This window comes from Stigmatopora argus, chromosome 13, assembly GCF_051989625.1.
Source record: "Stigmatopora argus isolate UIUO_Sarg chromosome 13, RoL_Sarg_1.0, whole genome shotgun sequence".
Lineage (NCBI taxonomy): Eukaryota > Metazoa > Chordata > Actinopteri > Syngnathiformes > Syngnathidae > Stigmatopora > Stigmatopora argus.
The window spans coordinates 11,265,713-11,287,669 of NC_135399.1; the positions used below are offsets into that span (position 1 = coordinate 11,265,713).

At 42.1% G+C, this 21,957-nt stretch overlaps 1 long non-coding RNA gene across 2 annotated transcripts in view; it reads left to right on the forward strand.

The window, feature by feature from the left end:
- The first annotated feature begins 6,963 nt into the window (after positions 1-6,963).
- The window catches only part of LOC144087120 (uncharacterized), a 52,055-nt gene continuing 37,061 nt past the window's right edge, over positions 6,964-21,957 (forward strand). For both annotated transcript variants that reach the window (XR_013304645.1, XR_013304646.1), the window contains exons 1-2: positions 6,964-7,145; positions 8,242-8,341. This is a non-coding gene — a long non-coding RNA (uncharacterized LOC144087120). The remainder of the gene's footprint in view (positions 7,146-8,241; positions 8,342-21,957) is intronic.

Consider the following 21,957-nt stretch of genomic DNA (forward strand, 5'->3'; position numbering starts at 1 on the left):
TGGCTTGTTATTCTCTCCAGAGTTCACTTAGAGAGCCCGGACTGCCGCAGTTGTGACCTTCAGAAGACACGGTCTCCCTGCTGGGAACACATACACCGAGCACGTCCACTCCACAGCCGGCACTCATTGGGTCATGATGGGGCTAAGCAGTCCCATTAAAGCACGCTCATCTAGGCAAGCATCACGTGCACATGGCATCGAGATGGACTCGAGCCAAGAGGCCCTTTTTATTTATTTATTTTTATTCTGGTTCTCCGGCCTGCTACTAAGAGACACTGAATGAATGTTGTACTTATAAAAGCCACATCTGCGCCCCCTTCTCCTTGGGATACTATTCTCGTGATGTTTCAAGCTGAGCTCAGTGTATTAGAAATCCATTTTTTGGACATGCTGCGGTCAGTTTAATGATCATTATGTGGCTCAGATGGAAAAACAAGGGAATAAGGTGAATCAATGTTCGATTTTACGGCGCCACTTGATTCATGGCTCGCGCTATGATAAATGGCCGTCTTCCCGCTCTGAGACTAACTGTTGTGAAATGAATTTGTATGTTGTGTAGCAAAACTCACGAGAGGTGCCTTCTGGCTTGGCTTTCAGCGTTTCATCCGTTGATTAGTCCTGAAAGGCCAAAACATTATTTAGCACGCGCCGTTAACTAATGCTGACAGATGTCGAATACTTCAAGGCAAGAAGAAAACATTGCAAATATTCATCATGCAATTATACATTCAGCGTTCTTGTAGATTTTAAATCCTCAAGTGCGTGTGTGTGGTTTTTTTTTCATGCAGTTAGTCAAATGAGATGCGGAATTGACTGCATAGCTCCTGTGCCAGTTCGTCAGCAGGTCCATTGGCATGTATAATATCAAGCAGGTGATCTGATCTCTCTTTGAGTCTCGCTGATGGGAAGGCAAACTTCACCTAAAGGTAGTCAAGCAAAGAATTAATGGTTTTCCAAACTGCACGCCAAAGGCAATGAAAGAACGCAGGGGGGTTCGTTCCTCGAAGTAGCTGACATGACGCGACCAGTCACACGTAAACGACTAAAATGTAAGTGACAGACGGAAACTATCATGAGATCTGTGAAGCATCCTTATGCTGTTATCATTTTCTGTCCTACTGCTTTCAAAAGCAGTCTAACGATCCCTGCAAGGCCCAAACACACCTCACCTGGATTAGCATTATGTATTTATCTGCCCAACCACGTTCCAAACACCCTTATTCAAATTCATCATCATTTTCAACATATATTATGACACTTTATTTTGAAGGTGTTTTTAGATGAGGCACACTGGTAATGTGCTGAATAAATAGTTACGTATCTCTAATTGACTGCTGAACATTGCTGAAATATTTGATTTGGTTTATATTATTTGTAGTTTTATTATGCACTTTACATGGTCGTTAAAAAGTGTTCAAAAAATTTAGTTCCACACAAGTTAGCCAATTAGAAGTGTTCTAATGCAAATCAAATGAGCCTGAAATTGGCTCAACCTATATAAACTGTAATTAGAATATAATTTGGGAAAAATGACTTCAAAGGGTATTTTTGTACTAATCAGGTATTGCTCAAAAACATTTTTTTTCTACACACAATTAAAGATGATTAAAAACGAAGTTTTATTTAACATGGATGTAGTTTTCTTCAAAAACAGCACTTTTATGCATGATCGAATAACAAACAGAAATATCATTTGAACATGGAATCCATTGTGTGGTGATATCATGAAACTATGTGCTTAAACATTAAGTCCCTGAATGAGGATTGATTCAGAATCATGAACCCATGCACATCACGTCTAAAATTAATATTCATGACAAGGTCTCTATTGCAGGACTTGGACAAGTTGGGAGGTTTATTTGCTGCGTTTAATTGAGCAATTTAGATACCTGCAAAGAAGCTTTGCTTATTGTGCCAGATCGCTCATTCCTCAGCTCCACGCAATAACAAAATAAGCACACTGCATTATGTAATTAAACTCATGTTTAGGGACTTTATTTTGCTCTGCACACAAAATTTGAAACTTGAAAAATGCCATGGTAATGTATTTGTATTAGATAATAACGAGTCCCGCGCAGCAAATTTATTAGTCTGCATTCTGAAAAAGGCCCGGCAAAGCAACTTGCGTATAACATAATTGGCATCTTGTGGTTTGCTTTCCTGAGGAGAAAGTGAATTTTTATATGCCTTCGTAATAAATAGCATATTTAAGCACCCAGGAAATCACTGTGAGACATCCATCCCACATCGTTTCATTTATTCTGGTGTGTTTAATTAAAGCTCGGAAACTACACGCAATTTGCGTCTGAACGCTGTCTAATGCCTGAGACTGGTTATTAGATATTAAATTGATGCATAATTCAGGCAATTAAGAAAGTAATCACACAAAGTAATGTAATGTGAGTTAATTATTACAGCATAAGCAAACAGTTCATCAATGCTATTTAAAGCTGTGACTCTCTAATATGCTCACCAAGCATGGACATTTCTCCTGCATCAAGGTTTTGACGTGCTTATTAAACATTGTAGAGGCAGATTAGCATCTACCTACCTACCTACCTACCCAGCTACCTTTCCAGTCTACCCACCGACCTACCTATACAGTTAACTCACCTACCTACCTATCCAGTCTACCCACCTATCCAGTCTACCCACCTACCCACCTATCCAGTCTACCCACCTACCCACCTATCCACCTATCCAGTCTACCCACCTACCCACCTACCCACCTATCCAGTCTACCCACCTACCCACCTATCCAGTCTACCCACCTACCCACCTATCCAGTCTACCCACCTACCCACCTATCCAGTCTACCCACCTACCCACCTATCCAGTCTACCCACCTACCCACCTATCCAGTCTACCCACCTACCCACCTATCCAGTCTACGCACCTAGCCACCTATCCAGTCTACCCACCTATCCAGTCAACTCACCTACCTACCTATTCACCTACCCACCTACCTAACCATCTACCTACTCACCTACCCACCTACCTACCCACCGAGCAACCTACATACCAAACCACCCACCCACCCACATTGTATATGAGGACACCCGTCAAAACAAGACCTTCCAGCCCCGGTTTTGTTTTCTTGGGGTAAACAAGCGTGTCACAGTTGACCTTTGTCGGGGTCAGGCTGCTTTTATATTGGCTGACATGTTTCCAACTTAATAGAACAGTTTAGGCGCGGTCCCCAGGGCTCCTATATTTATTAAGCCACAATGAGTTGCATCTGCCTGCTCGAATCAAGAGGAGCAATCAGCCGGGGTCACACACGTAGTAATGGAGAAATATAGACACAGAGGGACGTGCTAACAGAGCCACACATGCACACGCCGCACTTTTGCAGCAGATAAATGCCCTCACATCTCAACAAGGCTTCATTTACAGCCGGCACTATTAGCTCCTGTTCTAATCCTAAATGATTACCGTTCTCATTATAGGCCCTCTTTGTATGTTGTATGATGTTTACAATCAACTGTGCATTTTATTGGCAGAGCACCATGAGGTCCAATGTGTCCTGTTTTACTTGTTTTTTTTCTTCTTCTTCTTTTCTGAGGTTTATTGATTTATCTTTGTTCAGCCATTGTACAACAGCCCTTAATGTTGGTCATTTTCTTAAACTGATTTTAGGCCCCTGCATGGCAATCAGGGATAATTGTCAATTATCACAAGGAGCCATCAGATCAATTACTGCAGAATCAATGCAGCCACACTGGGCGTGCTTTCTGTCCTTTCCCTTCAACACCTCCTTGAAATCGTTTAACGCTGTGGTTCTCAAACATTTTAGATCAAGAAACACTTCAAAATATACTTAATATGCCCTCAGTGTATGCCACCTTAATAAATAACATTAGCTCATTTGCTGCCATTTTGGGCAGGAAATGTCAAATCCATTTGAGCTGGGAGGGCTGGCAGTGATCCTTGGATTCGGATCACCTTTATTTTACTTTAGAAAATAAACACAACCATTAGCAGAATTTTAAGATTTAAAGGTTTTTTTTGTCATTCCTATTGATTGCTTCATTTCATTGGACACTGTCCTGCTCCTGGTGTGTGCCTATGCCGCCAGGGGGCAGTATAAAACTGACATATGGATATGCATAACTCACGTGATTCACATATTTGGATTAGTTTACATATGTTGCTTCACCATTTTTGCTCATAGAGCCGTTCCTTGAAAAGTTGTAACATCAGGACACGAATGTTGCTCATCATCCTGTTTTGCATTGTTTGTTAGCACAAGGCTAGTAAAGCTATGTTGGATTTTTTAAATACACCTGTAATTTTTTTTCAATTTATATTCAGGTTAGGAGTACATTTCAAGTGCGACCAGCAATAATCAAAATGATGGCTGTTTTTATTCTATATTTTATACCTAGTAAAGCACTCTAAGTTTATTGCCTGACTTTGTATCTTTTATAAAAAATCTAAATGTTTTGCACACAAAAGATGGACCAAATCTGTATCTAAATTGATTAAAAACAAACTATACAAAATATTAAACATAAATATACTTTAAAGTTAAATTCAATTGTTAAGTAACACATGTACTGCATTCAAGGAAATTAATTCATTGTGTCATGCACAGTTTGATCATTTATAATTTAGAAATTCTTTGTTGTACTCCAAAAGAAACACCATTTACCGCTTATTCAATATGATATGTTTTAATGGTTGTGTCTAGCTAGAAAATCAATGAAGCCTTTTTTACTCTTCTTGTGTCTGGAATTGTGAGGATCCTATTATTGCTATAGTTTTATCGCACCATAATGAAGACACTATTTTTTCTTACCTGCACAGGGTTCTGTATTAGAGTATATTTCTGTTTATCAGCAAAGAGAGCAGAGACACGTTTTTTTTTGTCTGGCAGGTGAGATGACTTTTGTAATGAAAGTTAATGTCACACAGTCCTTATTTTCTTCAAGACACTTCCACTTGCACCTCATGAAGGAAAGGCACCATTTGCCCAATGGCTTCCAGCGTGTATGGAAACAAATGTGCTGCTGTAATGGAAAAGCCCGGTCAGCAGCCTGATGTATTATCTCCTCCTCAGCGTATTTATTTACACTCAGCTACTCCACAAATTGTCTTGTCATCCTAATGGCTGACAATTAATCTGTTTCCAAGCAGGCCGAGGTGAATGAAAGAGATGGACTTTATTCTCCAAACTTTGTTTCTTGGCCTTATAGAGCTTCATACTTAAAGGCACCACGCTGGTGTTTATTTCTTATAAAAACAAATAATTCATCTGAGGGAAGCACTATTTATCAAATTACGATTAGCATGCATTCTTTTCTCTCTGTAGCGTTGGCTTTTTTTTGCGGTTGCTACTGGATAACTTGTTCAAGGGCAAACCTTCCCTTCATTTTCAAGGAAGGACACACTAAATCAAGACAAATGGTCAGGTCATCATTAAATCTATTGTAGCATCTGTAATGTTTAATACGCAGCATATTGTGCCGACATATTAGATACCGCATCCTTGTTTAAGACCAGCCTGAGTGTGTTGTTGTCTGTTTCCATCTACGTGAAATGTACCATAATCATTTTCAGTAAGTCTAGGAGAGATTGACATTTAACCAGTGTCCAAACTCCTCATATTTCATCCTCACCTGAAAGAGGTCTCCATAGACTACAATCACACACGCGCGCACAAACACACAATCACACAATCACACACACACGCGCGCACACACACGCCTTCGGCATCAGACCAAGAGAAAACAGAGTGTGCACTTTGTGCACAGCTATTTATATCAATAAGTCCCGTGCTGAGAGGCACAAAATGAGCGTTTAAGCTGCATGGCCCAGAGAGCTTGGTAGCAGGTGGGCAGGCTGTCTGGGCAGAAAGGGTATTCACTCCTTTTTTACAGGTGTTGCCCACCTTGCCGCACGTCCACAGCTCGGCGTAAGCTTCGGGAGGGAACGGGGCAGCTGGAACAGCGGGCATTGGGGAGCCAGAACCAGCCTCCTTTTCTACCGAGGCCTCCGCAGGTCAGCGCCTCTACCCAAAGGGACGGTGGAGCGAAACGCTATCAATTCCCAAACAAAGGAGCCACTTCAGCCGCCACAAAGGAAACATATGTGATAGAGCTGACTCGTGAGCAGCCGCTCACTTGAACATGTCAGCCTCTCCTAATTAGCTTGGTTAAGTCCCTCTGCTGTCTGCCCAACTGAGGCCTCTCCCTTTCACATGAGGGCTTTGTGTTTACGAGGGCAAAGGCTTGGGCTTGCTCCCAAAACACACGTTTTGTTGTGGCTTGAAAGGATGGCTGATTTAATTCTTCCTGAAATGAGAGCTGACAAACATTTGCCCAAATACAGATGGATTGACGCAGTAATGTCCTATTGATTTGACATGTGCAACCAAGCAGCATTTTATAGCCTTTATAAGGTTTTACCGCACAGCTTAACGCCCTGTTACATCCACAGTGTTTATGTGACACCTGCCCCTCCATCACCGGGATGTTTGGGAGTCGTTACATACGAGGCACCCTGCATGGTGTAGACGTGCATGTGTTCCATGTTGGAGTACATGCAGAATTTCATTTGAACCCTGCTGCTTGGCCATAGTTGATGTAATCTAAACAAAGTGATGACATTCAGCGTGGTGCATCTTTGCAAGTATGCCAGAAAGACAAAAATGATGCAATCACTTATTTTTATGTAAAAAAATCACAAACATTTATAACATCTTCCCTCAGCAATGCATTTTTGCACACAGAACTGCCATTCACTGGATTTTTTTCCTCATTTTTGCACCATTTTTGTGAATTTTTGGTTGTGCTCAGAAATCACTAAGGCATTTTCACACAATTAAAATTTTAACTTCATAAATCATAGACACACCTATTTGCATTTTCTTTTCACTATTACGTTTTGGTGTACTATTAAGAAAGAAAGAAAAAACGTTTGCTACTATGTCGCTTTCATATGTTTTGTATGGTCCCTGAACGCAACACACCGGTGCGCTCAATTCACTATGATTTTAGTATACGGGTAAGTTTTTGTTCCCCATCACCATGGACAAGAGCAAACAAAAGTATTAAAAGCCGAAAAGACAACCTGGACATCATCAAAGGAGAGAAAATAAAATGTTAAAAGATGGGAAGTGACTGTCCTCCTGCTCTTCCACTGTAAGTAACTATAAACTATAATAATATTTACTATATCGAGCGTATATACACACTTGCGCAACTCTGTCGTAGCAAGAGAAGCTACCGAGCAATTCCTTACGTCGAAACATCTTTTTGATTTCGGTAAAAATAATTTGGGTGTAAAAAAAAGGAATCAATGCAAAAGAAATGGAGATTTATTTGGTGATTTTAGCCACCAACAAGTGTTCTGTTACATTTTGCGGCCCATCGCTTGCTCGGCAATCAGTTTTGCGCGTGCGCGCTTTTGTTAGTATTTGTGTCTTAAATCCATATTTTTTTGCTCCGTTTGTCAAGAAGCTGTCAATCATCACTCACAATATCACTCAACACGATTTAGTTTGGTTAATAGGGTGCGATAGAACCATCAAATTGCTTAGATTCGTGTTACAGTAATTATTGAAGTGACTATCATAGCTATTTTAATGCATTGAGAAGATTTTTTTTAACTGAGGAGGAAGCGTCAAAATACACTTCTCCATAAACAGAACATTGGCGTTTTCTTTTGGATATAAATTGCATTTTCATCACCTTCTTACAGTTTGATCACAAATGGTGTTTCCAGTTTCTGCTTATTTGTTCCTCATTATTTTTGTGCTTTTTGAGCAATAACATACCGGTGATGATATAGTTTATTATATATTTATTTTTGATGCCATTTTTCTCCCCTTGATTCTTTGGTTACATTTGTATGATTTTCAAAGGGGAACTTTGAAGACTTACAAACCTGGTCTCGGAACCAATGAAGGAGAAGGTAACGCTTTATTTCAGGTCATATGAAGTTGCAGCTCAATGAATCCTTTCAACCCTAGCAAACAATTTTAAAGCAGACCTTAGCTCAACATTAGAGCGTTCCTATTTGCAGTTGCTGAAAAGTGCCACATTGTGCACGTTGATGAATTCGTGTCATTTCACGTGTGCTTGCCTACAGAGAGGGTTTGTACTTAAGCGTGTCTGGTGGAATTCAGCCTCTGGCCCCGTTGGCCACCAGACAGCGCCGCACTTGAGAAACATCAGGCCCAGAGCGCGGTGACTGCTGTGTGTCATGATCCCGAGAGCTTTGCTTTTTCTTTGACAGGAGGGCTTGAAAATGCTGTGAGATGATATCTCAGAAGCCGTTTATGATGACACGTCATGACAGGCAATGCTTCCAGCGGCCGAAGTATCTCTGAGGACAAGTAAGATTTTTTTTCTCTAAAATGTTTAACGATAATTAATATTTGTTTCGGCCATGTTGGATTCCCTGATTGATTCAACCCTGGGTTTATTTTGTCATAAACTGTTTAGACACATGACTGAACAAATAAATGTCAAGGTATTTGTCCTGGGGAAAACTCATTTGAATAAAGATTGTGCAGCTCTTGAGGAACATCTCATTAGGTCAGCTATACGTGTGCAATCAGGAGTGAAACATCACCTTCTTTACTAAGAGTCCATTTACGCCATGCCATTTAAACAGGCAATTTTCAATTGTAAGTGGTCATGTAAGATTTAGCAAATATTTACATATAAAGCACACTATAAAACCCAAATAGGACCCTCATAAGATGTATTGACACAATACTACTACCAGTACTTTTTCCAGGTTGCTGATTCCCTAATTTGAAATAAGAGCAATGTGTTAGTCAAGCAAATATTAAACCAATATTTTATTTTTTATTTTTTGATGGATGAAGCATGCGTACATGCCTCAATGAATTTTCTGCCATTATTCTACTGTGACAGCAGTGTGGCTTTTTTAAAATTTCTTTTCCACCCCCTTCCGAACACAAAGTCTAAAAAGCCAAGAGCCGTTGTGGAGGAATAGCCAGGTAACAGTCTGGAGATGTCTGGCCAAAAGGGATTTGTCCCTTCAGGTACACGGGAGAGGGCGCTTTGCCTCGCTATTTTACATTTATGATTTGCTCAGCTGCCCAAGCATGCTTTATGCGAGTCAGGCCCTTGAAGTGTGTCATGGTGTCACACGAGCGCTGCACGGGGAGGCTTGCCGCAGACTTTATCCAACAAATATGGATTATGTTAAAGTGGCCTGTGAATTGATGAGGATATGCTAATTTGTCCCAGATGGTTACGTGAAATGCGGGCGGCGGGGACACGCGGCCAGCAGAAAGCAGAAGCAGTGTTTGGCAGGTCCATCATTCCGTCATTAAAGGCCACATTATTACTTACAACAAGGCTTGCATGACAATTGCTGGAATGAATGCAGTCCCTCTGAGAGTAGGCCGGCGTGTCCTTCAGCTTCCCTTCCTTTTGCCTCCTCTCTGCAAAGCTGCTCCGTCTCAGCTGCCGCCGCCGCCGCCACCGCGGAAGGGGCTATTGGCTCGCCGCTTTCACACATCAATAAGACGGGCTATTACAAGCCGAAGCCATTCGTTAATATAATGAGATGCTTTTGCTTTAATTGATAACCGATCAGTGCTGATGAGACATTATGCACTTGTGGATACAAGGTTGTTGCAGCATATGAACTGGAAGGTGAACTGAAGCACCTGCAAATTTGTTTAAGAGAGACAAGAGTCCTTTGACGCTATTATTCTCTCGTAGCACTGGGCTACCATTCAGCTGGCCCCTGCGTTATTATTGAGCTAAGCTGTTTGCTTTCTAGCTGCACAAGCAGAAAGTTAACAGCGGCTTATGCTGATGTGCACATGCGGGACAGTCTTTAGAATCAACGCCTGGATAAATGGCAGGATTAAAAAGAAGCATTTGAATTTATGGTTCAATCTTACCATCAGGAAAAAGTAAATATATATATATTTTTTAGTTTAATAGTTTGATAGGGTGGCCTGGTGGTCCGGTGTTTAGAGTGTCTGCCTTACAGTTCTGGCGTCGAGTGTTCGATCCCAAGTGCGTCCTTACTGTGTGGAGTTTGCATGTTCTCCCTGGGCTTGCGTTGGTTTTCTCCATAGATGGTACTCGGCCGTTTGGTCGCCGGACTTTTGGTCGCCGGACTTTAGGTCGCCGGACGTTTGGTCACGGGTTGTTTGGGTCCGGGCGACCAAACGTCCGCGACCAAACGTCCGCGACCAAACGTCCGACGACCAAACGTCCGGTCACGATATAGATTGCCCCTCCTACCCCCACCTTTTTTCTTGACTTTAGGTTAATTAACGTTAGTTGTATTCTTAATTGCATGACATCATTAGTTTTTTTCCCCCCGCTGACTGTTAGGCATTTTCCATAACTTCCAAACACTTTGACAGAACTTATTTGGCATAATAAAAAACAGTCCATGTTGTGGCATTTTTACAAGACTCAACTTATGACACATTTCAATAAGATTTTGTCATTGATTCAGCTTGAGTGAAGCTGTACTTGTGTGGGGGGAAAATAACTACTGACACCACATCTGAACATATTAAGGATTATCATCCCAAAAATGACAGGATTAAAGTTGTCAAGCTTAGCTTTCTGCATTTCCCAGGAGACCTGGCTAATAACGGAGTTGGGAACGAGGAGGGTGGAGATGGGTGTTAACATTTGTCATGGACTTTTCTGCCTTCTATTTGCTGCGGGCATTGTTAGCACACACCGCCTCCAGCTCAGGATTTGCTCTGGCCCCCAGCAGATGTAGAGCTGTCTACACACACATACACACACTTCCGTGTCTCCTCTCCACCCTTCGAGGAGGAAGAATAAGATGCCTTGGGGCAATTCAGTGAGTGTGCATCAGTTCAGATGAGGCCCGTTAAGTGGCTAGAGATAAATTTGGCACGACAATTGCAAACACCATCGCTTTTGTCTGTAATTAATTCCAGTGGTGCCTGAGGCCTTCCTGGTGTTGCGACTGGTGCGGGCCAGCAGTGCTTTGCTAACAAGGACACATTACAGCCAGGATTATAGCCCAGATAATGGTACTCTTAACGGTCGGTTTGTGGGAGGCATTTGGGTGGTAGGTAGATCTCAAAATATATTTTGGCCTGAAAATAAGGAGCAGAATAATAAAAAGAAAGGAGGGAAGGAAAATAAGGGCTACTACACACATTTCACCTGTATGTAAAGTGCCATTGGTCTTATTCCAAATAATTATGTTTGGATTCAGCCATGAATTATTGGCAATAATATTCAGTTGCTGTAATGATTCAAAGTTGTAGTTCATTGTACACTGAATTAGATATTATTATATAATATCATACATTTGAACAGTTGTACAATGACCTACAGTCATTTAAATTTGCACCATAACATATGAATACATAGTGTCTCTTATTCTGCAATGAGAGAAAAGTTCAAAATGGCCACCTTCCCCACTGTTGAATTTTACTATCAGGTTATGCTATGAGTAGACAGGATGTTATGAGCCAACAGACTGCACTTTAATATTTGGTCCAATGGGTCCAACAACTCAGTTTTTCTCATTCGCTGGTAATGCGGATGCATTAATTAACGGCTTGTACTTCTGAGTAGTTTTATGGCGGCTAATGTCCCTCATTAAGTGAGATATAGTTACTCCAAGACATAAAAGAACCCCTCGGCAGTACCATTCATCCTGATTTCACTTGCGAGAGTACTTGGGTATCCACCTTAACCTTTTTGCTAATGTTGGATCTCTGGGCCTCGCCGTCTCTGGTGTTTACCACCTTCACTGTAGCCTCCAGCAGGGAGAAGTTGAACACGCCACCAATCTGTGTCATTACTCTGTCATTGCATCAAATCACATGATTAGCTTCAGGGGCAGCGGAGGAGGCGGGCTTTGGCGCTGCTTGCTATTGCCATCCCCGGGTAATGGTCCGGTAGCATTGTGATGGAGGATTGTGTGCCGTCCTCCGAGCGGGGCCAAGGATGCGCCATCATTCAGCCTGCCGCGGATGGCCTCCGCGTGAATCACGCTCCACTCGCGTCTTCACGTATGCGTGCGTGCGTGTAGTGGCGTTGTGTCCGCCTGAAAATATTCTCGGTTCTCTTCTGGCTCCTTTTACCATCCTCGTTGTAGACAGAGTTAGTTGCGATGGTTTTGTTGCAATTTCACATTTTTAAATTGAGGGCGAAGTGTCATGGCCTGTTTAGTTATGTTTTTGGTTTGTTCCACTGTGTGTGTGTGAAAGTCATGTCACCTGTTGTAAGGCTCCTCCTTGTGTATCTGACCAATCAGCTGCTTACCCTCAGCCTATGATGTTAATCGACACTTGCTCATTGTGTTGGGACCCTTGCACAAAAGAAGACACTGATCAAGTGCATCCCAATAACACATTGCACCGAAGGAAAAAGTATAGAGAAAGTTTGCCTATTTTTTTAAAGCCACTTCTTACTACATTCTGGTGCAGGGGTTTTACCTCAGAAGTTAATGGAGAGCCATTTGCACCCATCAAAAGAGCCACATATGGCTCCTGAGCCATAGGTTCTCTACCTCAGTTCTAGTTCAGGTGCTGTACACATGTGTGGCTTAACTGACATCACATTTGTGACACAATGCTCCAACACTGACATTCACACCTTGTATTATTATTATTATTTTCATCAGTTTAGCCATTTTACTTCTACAGCTGTATGTTTTGGCACTTTTCATCATTCAATGGAATGAGGGAGTCTCAAAACGTTTGACCGAGGGCGTAAACACCTTGCTTCTCTATAACCGTAAAGAAATAGAATGCTTTCACGTCGAAAGAATTAGTAAACCATTAAATGTGATGAAAGGAGCACATGAAGGAGGAGTGTCTAGCTTTGCGGACAGGTTGTCGATGCCGCCTTTTATAATGCAAAGGCTAGTAATTATTTCACGCCTGCTCATTTCAGACTGACATATCGCTTTCCTAAATGTCAGTAGCACGCTTTTCTTGGCCCAGCTCAGGAGGGCCCTCGGTGCACCATACACACAGCTATGATGATGGCAGAGCTTTAGCCCTGAACATGGAAACACCCCCGCCCACCCTCACCGGAGGGAATAGTGGTTCAGGCATCACCGATCGTTGACCTGGCTATTGTTGTTTGTGATACTTACTGGTAAACTTTTGCAATCAATACGACATCAGCCAGCGGAGCCCCAGGGAATGAAAACCTGAAACAGCGCACTTAATCTTGGAGCCGGCCCCTGCTCCCTGCTCTGCCACTAAACTAGGTAGTTGGCCTACTTGATGCGGCATTATTGCCGCAGAGGTCAGATGTGAGCTGTCTTGCGCGGCGCCTGATGAATGGCTGTTTTTGATAAAGCGTTTCTCCCATCCAGCGAGAGACATTTAATAATGATGGACCATAACTGCACACAAAAAAATCCTTGTTGAAGAAAGGTGGGTGGGGTGGGGGGATCACTCCAGCCTGCCCTTTCCTATCTCAGACAATGAGCAGGTAGCCCACTCGGTGCACCTCTGGCTTTGCGTTCATGCAGTATAACCCACAATAGTACTGTTCATGCGCATTCCTGGTGGCATTTATCCTATTGTGTCACTTGAATACTTAGTAAATGTTAATGCAAAAGCGGGTAAATATGGGTTGTGGGCAATTACACCATTAGTCAAATGTTTAGGGTCTTTCTCATTCAACTGAATGGTGAAAATTCGGTATGATCGCAGATGTAGTAAAATGTTATATAGTCCCTTCGTTTTGGGTTTTGATGCTATATGCTACCAATTTTTGTAATATGTATTAGAGTGGTGCTCAGACATTTTACCAAAGTCGCACCCCTACTTTGGCATCACTCTATTAAGCAAATAAGAAGCTAATTGGGGAAATAGCTTGTCCAAAAAGCTTTAACAATCAGGAAATTACTCTCTTCAAAAACAGACGAGTTTAAAATGACATCACTATACTACAAAGTATTATATTTTGTGTATAACAGTGTTGAACGTTGAATTTTAGATCTTTGCTCAGCATCCTGCCACCTCATAATGTTCGTAAACTTACATCCAATCTAAAATTGTGGCCGGTCACAATGCTCGGTGACCAAAACACATTATCTAATAACACAAAGGATGATATCCACAGTAATACAATATTATATTTACTCGGACTCCATCTCATTGTTTTTGTGCACACCTCTCAGGAACACATCAGTGAATTGAAAGTGCGGATGATCGTTTAGCCGCGTCTCTGATCGAGGCAACAGACATGAAATGCATATTTATCTTAAGTGTCTCTAAATAAAATGCAACCATTTTAAATTGCTCTAGTTATCAAAGTACGCCACAAAAAATTAAATGCCATTCTTGGAAAAACAATGCCCCGAGCTCCGTGACAGTTTTGACATAAACACCGCCTTTAGTGACAGGAAAAACAGATTAATTGGTACCATAACACATTCCTTTAAAGGTGAGGTAAACACACCCGACTGTGTATTTTTCACCATCAGTTAAATCTCAATTTGATCTAAAAATAAATCCCAAGACAGTCAACAGTTAAATGGATTTTGACATCTCTGCATTATGCTGTCACTCCAGTATAAATGAATCCTAACTTTGCTCTGCAGCAAGGCATTACTATGCGTTTTGAGAAAATGCATTGCGCGCCACGCTATGAATTATGATAGCAGATCAAAATAAATGTGTGATGACTTTAGAGATGCCCAGAATAATTGATTGGATGGCAGTGTGGTTCCATATTGAAAACGCAGCCTCGGTGGGCTACAGAGTCTCCGAGCACCGAGTGCCCTCAATGTGTTTGAATTCTGAAATGTCAGCGTTAGATAGGCGGAGGATGGAGCCTGTTTACTGAAGCTTGCTAAATGAGGGCTTCATTTGGGATGCAGCAGTATTCAATTATATGGTTATTTATTGATCAGAAACAATGCGTGTCTGTTTGGAGCGTGTAAAGATGAATTTGGTGGGCAAAAAGAAAGTGTCAGGGAAATTGGCTGATGAAGGATTGCATTTGATCTGAGTGGGAATTCAAGAATGGAGACGGAATACCCTTGTGTTAAAAGGATGGACCAGAGGTGAATTTGCAATTAAAGATTTCCACAAAGAACTGTCAAGTGGGGTTGAGAATAAAAAGAGAAAATGCGTAACAATGCAAGCATGAACCCCTGGAAAGAATTTATTTATTTTTTTGGTGGGGGGAATGTCACTTTCACAGTTGTTAAAGTGGAAAGACATTTGAAATTGTTGGATGCAATTTTCAACACTGAGGTGGAATGTTTGATGCATCCAAATGCTCTTGAATGTAGTAATTAGTGAGTTTCAACAGGTTTTATGAATATATTTGTTTTTTTCAACCTTTTTAGACCATTTGCCTGGAAATATAGTTGGCTCTTTCCCAGCAGGGTACTTAGTTAATCAAAATTCACTCCTCTAGTTACTCATTTTAAGAAGTGCATGTATTTTTGCATATTTAAGAAATTTCCATTGGAAGGATCAATTTAAATGTGACTATGAATGCTGGTAAAATAGAATTTGTCACTTGTCTGAAATTGAGTATCTTAAATATTTCTTGACCAACATTGCTTTAATTTCGTGGTGTGAGCAAAATATTTTTCAAGGTAATTAGCAGAGGAGTTGATAGTTTGGTTGTTTCATCACATCAACATATTAGCAATAATGTTTGTATTGCTAAATGAATATCTATCTTTTCTTTGTTCAGTTACTTGTTAGTCTACGAATAACATTGTCCAAATCATTGTCTGTCAACTTTGTTCCTTAAAATGTACGCAATATTTTCACATCTAATCTTAATAATGAGTGGAACTTTCTTGATCCTTGCCCAATGACGCATATATGAAATAATAATTGATTGAGCTTGCTAAATCTCAGTGATGGGAGTGGGGGAACAATCACTGCCTTAAAAATATTGAACACTCCCTTGTAATTCTTTGACTTCCATCAAGTACTAGTCCTCGCCCACCACTTTTGGGGGTCCCTGGGGCGAAATCATGGCAAAACTTTTCATCTGTCGCTCCTCGTTCGCTCATTTAGCGGGCTCAGCTGACGTGACGCACCAGCGCGCTCGCTTTACATCCCTCCTGTAAACACCGCCGTCTATTCTATTATTCACACCGGGGTCCTCCAGAGAGAGGGCTCCCTGCGAGACCCTGGTGAATATGGAACGCCAGCCACCGCGCTTACCTGCTGCCCGGTTTCAGCCGTGGCCCGCAGCGGCCCTATTTGGACGCTTCCCGCTCAGATCTCTTTAGCCGGCCTGTGGGGGTAATCCCTGGGTAGCCAGGGCGTCTCTGTTGTCTCCCGGTTGTTTTCTGTGTAGTTCATAAATTATAGATGGGCCATGTCGAGGGCCATCATGCTGCCTGATCCCTGTCTGTGCTGACAGCTGTATGATGCGCACTGAGTGCAGCAGATTGGGAGCTCAGAGTTTCATCAATAAATATCACTCTGACCCTCGCACTTGGCCTTGTGTCAGTGGTCAAGGTAATGGCTTTTTATTATCGTGAAGGGCAGCCCAGCGTGGGGTAGTCTTAAGGTTGCTCGTCCATCTCAGGTCCGGAGACGGCGAGGCGGGCAGACGGAGACGGGGAGAGGGAGGGCGAGCGAGTGAGAGATGAGACGCGTGAGCCGGCCGGCTTCAACTTTAAATGGACTGCCTTGTTATTATGTGAAGCCCGAGGATGTTTGACAGGGAACAGCGGGGAGCTTTTGTGCCGCGCTGCGGAGGAAGTAGCGATTTCCACGCCCGCGATATCGGATTAAATTAACCTTATTAACCAGCTGCGATGAATTCTATTGAGATCTGCGAAGAAACACCCCGCGTATTTGTTTGATTGTCCAGCCTTTTTGTACGAGCGTGCGTTTGGCCCGCCCTCGCTTTTGATGGTTAGCTCTAACGGGCCGGCTCGTGGATGACAGGGCTTGAAATGCCATGATTGTGTAATGAAGGCTCGGGCAGCTGTACATGCGGCATGATGTCTTCAGAATGCAGGTTTTTAGACAAAACAATAAAGAACAGAGCAGCGTTTTGTTGAAAGTTCATTCATCAGAAGCTGCATATTTTTTTTGTTTTTTTTTGTTGAAAAGGGTAAAAGCTCCGCACTGTCAGGGAGGCGCAAAGGCTAGATGCTATAGATTACTTTAATCCCCTGCCAGATATAAAAAGGATAATTACATATTTGTGGTGGAGGCTGTGTGGTGAAAAAAAATCAATACAGCCTCTTTGTATGACACTTCATTAGTGTGAAAAAATCTCGATGCTGAGAAGAACTGCACTGCAATTAAATGGTTCTGCTACCTTGGATGCTGTAATGGCTCTCTATTATTATATTATTATCCAGTTTATTTGAAATAGTGGTTGCGCTCATGGAGTAATTGGAAACCATTGATTATGTACTTTTATGTCTACACTCTTGCACATCATTACGGAGAGAAGCAATACTTAGTTAGCCCCTCTAATGAAGCACTAATTGCACTAAGTAGGTTAAGATGTTAGTCAAACTGTACTCAACTGAATTCGCGGCACACAGACTTCCAATTAATCTGCATAAAGTGGCTCCCAAACACTGTGTGGGCAGCAGCTTTTGTTTGCCCAGTGCACAAATAAGTCTGGTTTGGGTCCCACCATCAGTAAAAGCCCCATTTGATTTAAAATAGGGGGAGGCGTCGCGACAGGGAGAATGGGAAGTCACTTTACTGCTCTTTCGCGTGGAGAAACATTTTGGAATGTCGCTTTCCTCCTGATAATGTCAGCGGTGCACCACCGACTGGTAATTGTACCGCAGTGTTTGCTCACTCTTACAAGTGTGTTAACATTTATGCAAGAGTCCGAAGGCCTTCAACCTATTTTCGCCTTGTGTGACATAACACCACTAGGGCCCCCTTTGGATGCCATTTTAGAAGAAAATATCACCCGTTACGGTCCGGAGGGAGATGAAAATGAGGGCTTACAACATGAGAGCAGGCCACAAGCTAGGCCAGAAACCACAATAACATCACAGCGTGTCCCCTCATAGCCACTAACCCATGAAAACGTCTTGTGTTTTCCACCATGAAACAATATTTTACATCCTTGGGTACTTTAACTACAGTGGAAGCTTTAAGGTCGACTACAAACCTTTCCAGGATTCTGCTCGTCTTTGAATGGCTTCATGTTTGGAAATATATATTGCCAAAGGGTGTCATAGAAATAACAAATGATTTTTCCCTGTGTAACTGCAATTCAAGTTTTAAAAGTTAGCAAAAACATTTTTTTCTTTATAAAATGTTGTCTAACACCACAAATCTTGAAAGTTTCGTTGAGTGCCAAGTCTAGAATTACCGCATTAAGTAACAGACAATTTAAAAGTATTTAAATTATAACCCTTTAACATTGAAATGTCATTTGAAATCCTGTCCAGATTTGTCAAAAATTGACGTTTACAATAAGGACAATACAATTTTTTGGGGATCATTCTAAACAATAACAAATCCAAACTTGGAGGTTGCTCCGTATTTTCATATGTTGAATCAATATTTTACATTACATGGTAATGCACAATGTTAGCGTATCTGCCGTTGACTCTCAGGTTGGGTCGTTGAGTCTCGAGTTGAGCAGTCCAAGATAAATGGATACATATTAATTTCGGTCCAGGAAAAAATGCCACAATAATTCTCATTTGTTTCCTCTCCTCCAATGAACTCCCCAATCTTAAATACAGTAATTAAATGCAGGAAATATGTTAACCATGTCCTTGTTCGCTTTCCCTTGCTCAAATTATACTGCAATTCTATCGATTCAAACACAAAAATCCCCATTTTATTTTTCAAGCATATATTGGAAATTTAATACGGTATCGGCGCAGAATGTGTTGTCACAATAATATGATGGATTATCCATTTGTGCAAATGAATTATCCCGTCTCGGTATTACAGTAACCCATTAGTCACTGAGGTCATTTCACGTAGAGGCCACGGGATTGTTCCTAGATTGCCCCCCTTGCACACCATCACGGTCCTCCGCGGAGAGAACGATGCTGACAGTACACTCCTGGCAATCAGTCAGCTCGCCACCCACCACTATGCGCCATCCCAGATGTGGAGTGTCGGTTACAGCTTAAGCCCGGCGGTGGCGGGAGGACTTGCCGCATTTGATCTTTTTCTTTCAAAGGGCTCAAGCGCTCCCGCGATGGCACGCTTGAGAAGCACTTCACTCTTCACTAGCCAGGATGAAAAGAACGTAAAAAAAGCGCTGTCTGCTTGTTAAAAACAAGGGACCGGCTCCAATTCAAAACGTATTGATTTTGGCGGCCTGATAGTAGCTATCGATTTGATCAGCTTGTTAAAGGGCCGCACGTTCGAGGTGATACGAAATATTGCCAGAGGGGACCTTTTTGGGGACTTTTTTATTATGAGAAACGATGAGATCGCCAAAGATCTGGTATGGCTGGGGAGCGGGTCAAACCTTGTAAGCTGTCATTGCACATGAAAGGATTAATGTCATCTTATAAGAAGCAAGGGCGGGAAGCCGTCTTATAGTTATTTATTCCGTTTCATTCACATTCTGCTGGCTCTGTAAAAGAAAAAAGAGGGCTAATATCAGGCCTAATTTGTGGACCTTTAAATTCCAGACAGAGATTCCTTAACATATCTCTGGAGCTCCGGGCTCCTCTCGGCAGAGCCCCTCTCCTACTGGGATTCCTCTTAAACCCGACCAATTTACTATCTGAGGCAAAGTGAAGATTTACATGAGTTTGTACTTGAATGCTTCCAACTCTGGCTTCATGCACTAAACACTGGCTGTGTAATTACCATTGGAAAATCCTGCTTTTTGATACCTCCCATCGTCTGCCCTGCACCTTGGCGAAAAAAGAAGAAAATACTTATTCCCCAATGCCGATTCTTAGTGCTCCTTGTTCAGGATCTGTAATTGGATCTGTGTTTTCCACTCCTTGCTAATAAGCAGCTTACTTTAGCTCCCTCTAGACCTGACCCGCTACATTTTTGTTTTATGAATTTTACAAGGGGATTTTAATAGATGCTTTAGGCTATGCAAAACATAGGCTTGAAGGGAGCCATAATACGGGAGTCTCCACACGGAGCGCGTCTGAGTTGCTTCTTATTATTGCCGACGGGTCTCATGACTTGTGAGATTGATGTCGGACAAAAGGGAAACGGGCGGGAAGAAGTACATGAGAGAATATTTAACCTGTGCTCCTCTAACTAACTATAATTGTTTAGCGTTCGCTCGTACCTCGGCAGACACTCTCATTATCTTTACCCGAACATGACGGCACAGCTGATTTTTAGTAGCCGGCCTTGTTAGGGGAGATTGGAGGTCAGGGCAAAAATGTAATCTGCCTTCAGTAACTTCTTTGGTACAATTTCAAGGCCAATGGAAGCGTTTCCATTTGAAAAATAACACACAAATTCTACCCACATGTACTGTATTGATCACCAGATGAAGGCTTTTGGCAAAACATTAGTTTGCAGTCCAAATAGAGTTCAATTCAAAGCTGTAAAGAACTGTTAGAGTTTTTTTTGGGTGGGGGGGGTCTTGTGAAACTACGATAAGTACACTTCAGGTTTGATATTGTTTTTTACTCTATACATTGACAAAATAATATACAGTATATGAAGTCCACTAAAGATTTATTCTATAAATGCAGTCAGTTGAATTTACTGTTGTTCGGGGAGGGGTATTTTTGAGAGACACTATGAGTGCACTTTGGTGTTAGGGACCTCGATTCATTTAAAAATGTGTTAAATATTGAAAAGAAACGTCAAGGTCTTTATCACTAAAAACTGACAGTTGAAGAAAAAAGACATTGTTTAAAACCACCACTTTGCTTATAGAATTGAAAGAACATCCCCAATAATTGGATGAAAATAGAAAAGTGTAGTGAGCCTCCGCAATACCTGACAAGTTAAGATATTTAATCATATTTCCAGGAAAATCCATGCTGTTATTGGAGAACCCATGCGAACACGGCACATCACCTCTCCCATCCGTGTTCATCTCTCCCTCTAATACGAGAACTCGCTGATGGTCCGGTGCTCATTTAGAAAGCGCAGAATGACAGTGTCACCCATCTAGGGTCGCCAAAAGGAGACGAACGGGAAAAATGTAAAGACCGGTGCTGACCCGTAGCACGCCTGCAGCTTCCTCAATCATTAAATACCGCCAGATATCCATGGGTGGTTCCGTTCTCCATAATAGGTTATAAGATCTAACTGATTTTTATCATGCTTGTCTACATATCCGCATTAAAGCACTTCATTTGTCTTGAAAAGAAAGACATATTAAAGAACACCTCCAACATTTCTCCAGATGAACCAGACGGGTGCAGTCGTAGAAGGTGAATATTCAATGAAAACCAAGGCTTCCACATAGCTACTAACTAAGACGGTCCGTTGGGGACAGGAACACTAATGACCAACACAATCACCTATCTTGACACGAATACCAAAGATAACAAGGAGAGGTGGGAATAGGTCTAATGCTCTTTTTCCCCCCCCTACTCTTCCATTTTTACCGTTCTTCCTTCCCTCACTACGGGAAGCTCCTTCTCTTCCTTCATGGCCAAGCTAACGTGACATAGAACTTTTAAAACCCACCTCCCGCGCTCCTTCCCATCACTCTCTTGCTCTCTCTCTCTTGTGGTAATTCTCCCATCTGGAGGATGTTTGAGAGAAACAAAGAAACAATAAGAGGAAGTTGGGAGAGGGGGCGTCAGGCTGTCAGTAATCTGACAGCTATGGTAACTACCCTCTAATCCAGACGGCTCCAGCCACGCTCCGGCCTGACACCCGCGCCTCTGACTGACAGCTGAAGACCAGGCACATTCCACAGGCAGAAGTGACATCCATTCTATTAAGGCAGACAAGCACAAAGCCCAGATTTGCCCTGACTGCCTGCTATTGAAGGCGAATATGAGGGTGATTGGAGAGGTCCTGGAGAAGGTGTCAGACTCCAGCTCAGATGATAACCATATTGTAATGATGCTGCT